Below are 6,697 nucleotides of genomic sequence, written 5' to 3'. Positions count from 1 at the left end.
GAACACATCATTAAACTCTTGCAACAAAGGAACAACCACACTAGGAACACAATGGTCAATCTGGTTAGTATTAAAGCAAGCCTTCTTGTACACAAGTAAAATCATTGTCTTGTTAGTGAAAAATACAAATTTAACCTCACCCTCTCTAGTATAAAAAAATGGGTTGCTTCTTCAGTTTTTCCACACAAATCTCATCATAATTACTGACTTTCTTTACTCCTTTTATTTTACCTCCATTCTCGGCCAAGTTTGGGGTTCTTTGGGTGGTGGCTAAATGGTCTAGTTGTTTTGGAGTGGTGGCCAAATGTTTACACGGATTAGTTTGGTTGGCCGAATGGGTAGATATAGTGTTTTGAGATCTGGCCAAATCTGATTGTTTTCTCTCTCTTTGTTCCTCACTTTTATTTTCTCTCCTCACAGCCTTATGCTCTTTTATAAATTTATTTGATCATCATACACTTGTTTGGGTGCAAAGGGTACAAGGGTGATGGTTTTACCATCTTTTATAATCGTATATCTATTTCGAACACCATCATATATTGCTTGCATAAAATCTGATCAACATACTTTCCAATAGAAAATGGAACCACAACTTGCTTAGTAATCTTCATTTCTCCACTATTATTTAACCATTGCAATCTATATAGTTTAGTATGCTTAACAATACACAAATTCAGTTTACTAATAAGGGTAATGCTAACCATATTAGTACAACTTCCACTATCAACAATCAAACTACACATTTTATTTTGAACATAACATCGTGTATGGAAGATGTTTTTCCTTTATTAATCACTATCATCTTTCTTTACCTGAACCTGAAGTGTGTGCCTTATAACCAAGGACTCCTTAACAAGTAATGCTTACTCATCCCCTTCACTATCCCCCAATGGTGACATGCCTTCACAATCAAATCTGTCACTTTTAGATTTAATATCATCACTATCTCTAATCATCGTGATTCTCTTGTTTAGGAAATCTGAAGTATAATGTCTATGTTCCTAACACTTGAAACATTTAACATTACAAGTACGTTTAGGTTGAGTTTCAGATTTACCTTTGGAACCAGTAGGGACCTTAACTTTAGCCTTTGGTGTTTAAATTTTGGAAGGAACAAAAGACCTCGGTTGGATAGTACCTTTTTTCCTCATATTTAGCTTCCAAGATGATGAAGAACCTGAATTAAATGTTGGTCGAATATGTCTCTTTCTTTTAAGTTGTCTCTCCACCTTCGTAGCCATGTGAACCATATTCTCTAGCTGCATATAGTGTTGTAGCCCAACAACATTGGCAATGTCCTGATTAAACCCATTAAGAAATCTAGCCATGGTGGCTTCTCTATCATTAACGATATTGGCCTGAATCATTGTTATCTTCAGCTCTTTGTGATTATCATCAACTAACTTGGAACCCTGATTCAAACCTTGTGGCTTCAAATATAGGTTTTTATAATAGTGGTTTGGCACAAATCGTATCCTCATTAAGACTTTGATCCCCCCCAAGTTTGAACGGGTCGCTCCCCATTCCTCCTACTAATTACAATCTGACCCCACCAAATAATTGCATACTCCATAAAATCAATGACCACTAATTTCACCTTCTTTTATTCAGAATAACTATGGTAATAAAAAGTCCAATCTACCTTTTTCTCCCACTCCAAATATGCATCGGGGTTGTTTTTACCTTGAAAGCTAGGGATTTTCAGTTTAATAGAGTTCAAGTCCCCGTCCATATCTTCATAATTCCCCATGCCACAAAAATTCACATTCATCATATCCCTACAGTCTAGACCTAATTCCTTGGCTAATAGATACAAATTCATTATCATCTTCACCCACGTCTATATTTTCGTCAATAAACTCTTTAAAATCAGATATGATATTCCATATGGCCCTTCACACCATATTTCCTTGGCAATCAGCCCTATTATTCTGTTGCTTTATCGAATTCACCTCGTCTTTCAAATCCTTGTATGTCTTAGACAAGAGCTCAAGTTGTTGACCAATGGCTCACAATTGGAAAGCGACGTCGATGTTTTGTGTCGCTGATTCATTGTTTTTCAAACAATCTTTGAATCTATAAACTTTGGTTTGTAGCATAAAATATATCCTCACACCTCTTGTGTTTCACATAAAAATCAAGGTTTTTCACTCTAATAAGCTCTACGCCTTTTACCTCACAATTTGTTTTCTTTTGGTTCTTTAGGAATTGAAATCAACAAATCAAAGTTAGTAGCCTTCACAACATAATTTAATTATATTTTTCAGACTCAAGAATCAATAAATATACTGAAAATAAAGAAAAACAAAACTATGATTGTGACTTCACCAGTAGTAATATAAATTCGTACAAATTGTGGATAAGACGAAGACATGAAATAAAAACAGAAGCAAAAATTAGCGAAAACAATTATTTGACTCCTAAATAACCCAATTATAATAGAAAAAAAAAAGATTTGGATGAAAACAAACAGTAAGGATCATGTTTTGGAGCGTAACGCAAATCTAACATGTTACGTAATTTTTACGTACCAGAAATGAAACCCAGATCAAATGATGTTGGACTGACCGCAAATTCAATATTTAGTTTTATAATACCAAAAAAAATCTCAGTATATAGGTCGTTCTCTTATGTATGATTAGTTTGTAGTAGAATTAAACCTTGAATTAAAAACTCAAGCAAACGATATCAAAATAAGCCCAAATTTAATACATGGTGCAATCTCATTCCCAGTAGATAGAACATGAAGTTTCAATTGATTTTGAGGTGGTTTGTTTATGGTTCAATAAGGGTTGTGTTTCTTCGGCAAAATTGAATCAACCTTTAAATCTCATCTAATCATTTTTTTTATTTTTATTTTTTTATTCTACTAATATGATTAGAGATAGAAACAAGATGAAATATTACTTTATTTTTTGCTTAGATGTCGTAGACACAAAAAAGAAGAAGATGAACGACGCAAACACTAAAATACTTAAAGGAACACAAAGAACATGAAAATAACATAAGGATATGACCGTGTTTTGGAGCCAAGCTCTAATACAAATTGATCCAAACCTCATGATCACATGGTCACATAACTCATAATCAAGATTAAGATCTGACCCTGAAAAGCTGAAATAGGTTTGATAGGAGTGTGAAACAATTAAAACTTGTCTCAAGGCACCAACACTATTTAAATGAAGTCGAATGACTCCATGGAGCCAATTAATTTTTGATAAGTCAGATTTAGTTCATTCAAGAACTGAAGAATGCAAGAATCACTCTTACAAAAAAAAAAACATTATGAATTCTTATTAATGAAAAAGTCTCATCTTTAGCCTTTACAAGGGTTTAAATACTTATGAAAATATAACCCTAATGGATCTACCTTTGGACTGATTTGGCCCACTTACAAAATTAACCCAAAAACCCTAAACTAAAAAGCTTATAACATGATCCAAACAAGTTTTGGATCTTAGCTGAAAACAAAGTTTTTGTTCCGCCGTGAGAAGAAGAGAAGGAAAGAAAATATTACGGAACTAGTTCACGGCTTATTTATAACCTTCCATGCAACCCATTAATCCTAGAAACTAAAAGAAAGGTAGCCTTCCATATTGCTGGTATTAATTCCCCTCTTCTTCCACCTCTTAGGATCCTTCTAATACTAGGAAATACAATTAAAGTTGTTGGAATAATCTCCTTGCATACTAGACCTCCTCTTAATGCTTCAATGGACCCTTCAAATCTAACTTGATCAAAACCTTCAACACCAATGCATTCAATGCCTTTTTAATTGCCTTTGTCTTGGACCGAGTCATTGGCCCATTTTGAACATGTAATGGGTCCTTGCTGGTATATATAGGCTAATCCATATTAGTTAGGCCTTTCTTTTGGAGGTCTAATTTTTTTTATCCAAATCTCATGTCGCATGTTGCGGATTTCTCAAATTAACCTGGATTGACTTAAATATTTTCCCTCAATTTTTTATGACTTTTTTTTTCATTTTCATCATTTTCCATTAACTTATTTGTCTTTGAGCTTTGTCATTTTTTTTCACTTTTCTTGTTGTTTAGTTATTTCAAAAGCGGGTTGGTAAAGTTAACCCATATTGGATTAGGGTATTTTGATGTTTTTTTATTGAACTTTAGTTTTTTTACTAGGTCATCCTTTTGAAATTCTTTTTTTTTTATCCTGATTTCATATTAAGGGTTGTTGGTTCGTCAAGTTACCCCGAGTTGACTCAGGTTTTCTTCTTCGACGTTGTATTCTATGAAGATTTATTTTTGTTTTTATTTATGACATTAGGTTATTAGGCCTTGAACTTTACAATTTCCTTTCATTTTTCTTTTTTAAAGTTCTTGTAGTCTCGTATCCTAGGCCGTATTTTAGTTAATGTAACCCGGGTTGTCTTGAATTATTGTCGCTTAAATATCCTTTTTTAGCATTGGAAAACGTTTGGCCTAATCTGCGGCGTAGCATAGCTCACATATCTAGTACATAAAGCTAAAATGTGTGGTGTTTTTATTGTTCACAAAAACATTGCTCACCCTCACATTTTATTATGGATTACAATAGTGCAATATTTTAAAATTTTCAATTTGGTCCACGAACTTTGTTTTTGCACCATTGAACCCCTTTAAAAATTTTCTTTTTTAATGCATGTTGGTTTTTTGTAAGGGAGGGTTGAATTGAAAAACAAAATGATTGAAGTGAAAAAAATGGGTAACATGGAGGCGAATTGAAAATTTCTGTCAAAAATCCATTTGAGACCCCATCTTTTTCAGCTATTAGGTTACTAGACCCTTTTTACAAAATTTAATTTTAGTATCAAACTTCATTTTCCTCATTTTCAGTATTTTTTTGGTTGAGGGAGAGAGAGGAGGTTGTCAAATTCCAACTTGGAGGGAGAGAGAAAATGTCCATTGGAAAGGAATTCAGCCACCAAAATGATCGTTTTTATGTTAAATGGTTTCATATGATAAGGGGAGTTAAGATTAGGTTTTTTTTACCTTAAAAACACCTAAAAAATCATAGATGAGCTCGGGAAGTTCTTTAATTTCAAGTGAATTTCAAGTTTTAGGGTTGTTTTTATGTGTTTTTCATGGCCATAGATTAGTTAAACAATGTCTTTAGGGTGTTTCATTGGTGTTTCGGGCCAAATATAAGTTTTTGGGTACAAAAACAAAGGATCTTATTTTTTTAGCCATCACAGTGGCTGAATTTTAGGGTGAATAGTCAACACGTTATCTCTTTATGCAGGCGGCAAATCATTTTTTTCCCTAATGCATGGATCAGACAATGCATTGTTCGCCCCATTAAAAAGAATAAAATATATAGTCTCGTGTGCGAGCCATTGCTTAAAAAACAAATAATGTATTAGTTGATATTTTGTTTTCAAATAAATTTTGGGTTTATATTTTAATTAGTTTGTGATGATTTTTTTAATGATATTGAGTGTTTAGTTTTTAAAGAGGTAGGTATAATTCATCTATAGTTTTTTCTTAATTTTATATAGATTAAATTTGTTTTTTTTTAATATTGATTTTTTTATAAGATTTTTTATATGTGCATCCTTTCATTTTTATTTTTTGTTTTTATTCAATAAATTTTATATGTATGTCAGTTTCTATTATAAATTTATTTTGATAGAGAAATTCATTAAACACAACAAAAGTAAACTACCTGTGTTGCGATGTTAAATATTTTGATCTTAATTTGTTGCTTAATTTTTTACAGTATCACAGTATTAGGTTGGTGTTTTATTTTACGATCATATACTTTTTTTTTATCATGTAGTTAAATAAAAAATAGTTTTGGAAAATAAAATTATAATTCCACTGAAGTCTATAACCCGGTTCACAAGTTTGGCGTGCTAGCACGAGTTACTTGGTTCATATGTTTAAGGAGTTCACCCACTAGTCGAATATGTTTTTTATTTTTAGATCTTGATCCGTTAAAGTTTTTAATAGTTTTTTCTTGGTTTTACCCTTCAATTAATTTTTTGTGGCTAGAATATTATTGACTAAAATATTTTTATCTCATATCTCTTTCTAACAACATTCCAAGTTTCTATAGCGATCGATGACTACATTACATCACTTCTCGGCAATAAAAACAGCTTAATTTTCACAATACATTTAATATGATGTAACGTAATATATATTTTTTTGTTATATTTGAGGTGATCAAACTTTAAAATCTGGAAACAGACTTAACATTGACGACAAGTTTGAATATTTCAATTTCCTTACTAAATTTGACGTTTATTTATTTTTGATATAATGTAATATAAATAATTCATTATCTTTTGATTATTTGGTCGCAAAATTTTTTAGTGATGTAATGAATGCATTTTCAATGTTTTTTTTTTCGTTCTTGTAATTTTTTTAAAAACAATATTTAGTCTGTATTTTATTTTATTTACATATTCACTATATTTTGAAAAAAACACTGTAGTTCTAATAATGGCAAGTTTTATTAGATAGCTTTTTTTATATAATGATAGCAATGTAACAAACAATTACAATTGCCTCCACGGCATGACTTCTCATGTCCATTTTTCAAAAACATTCAATGGAGCTAAAAAAAAATTTATTTTTAAAATGCAGATAATCTTATTTAGAAGTAGATTGGGTTATCACAGGTTCTTGATAAGATTAGAAATTTTACATGGTGAGTGATGCACAATTTAAAATATCATGCTTGTCTTATCTAA

This window comes from Populus trichocarpa, chromosome 13 (genome assembly GCF_000002775.5).
Source record: "Populus trichocarpa isolate Nisqually-1 chromosome 13, P.trichocarpa_v4.1, whole genome shotgun sequence".
Classification (NCBI taxonomy): Eukaryota; Viridiplantae; Streptophyta; class Magnoliopsida; order Malpighiales; family Salicaceae; genus Populus; species Populus trichocarpa.
Note: the sequence above shows the minus strand (reverse complement) of the source record.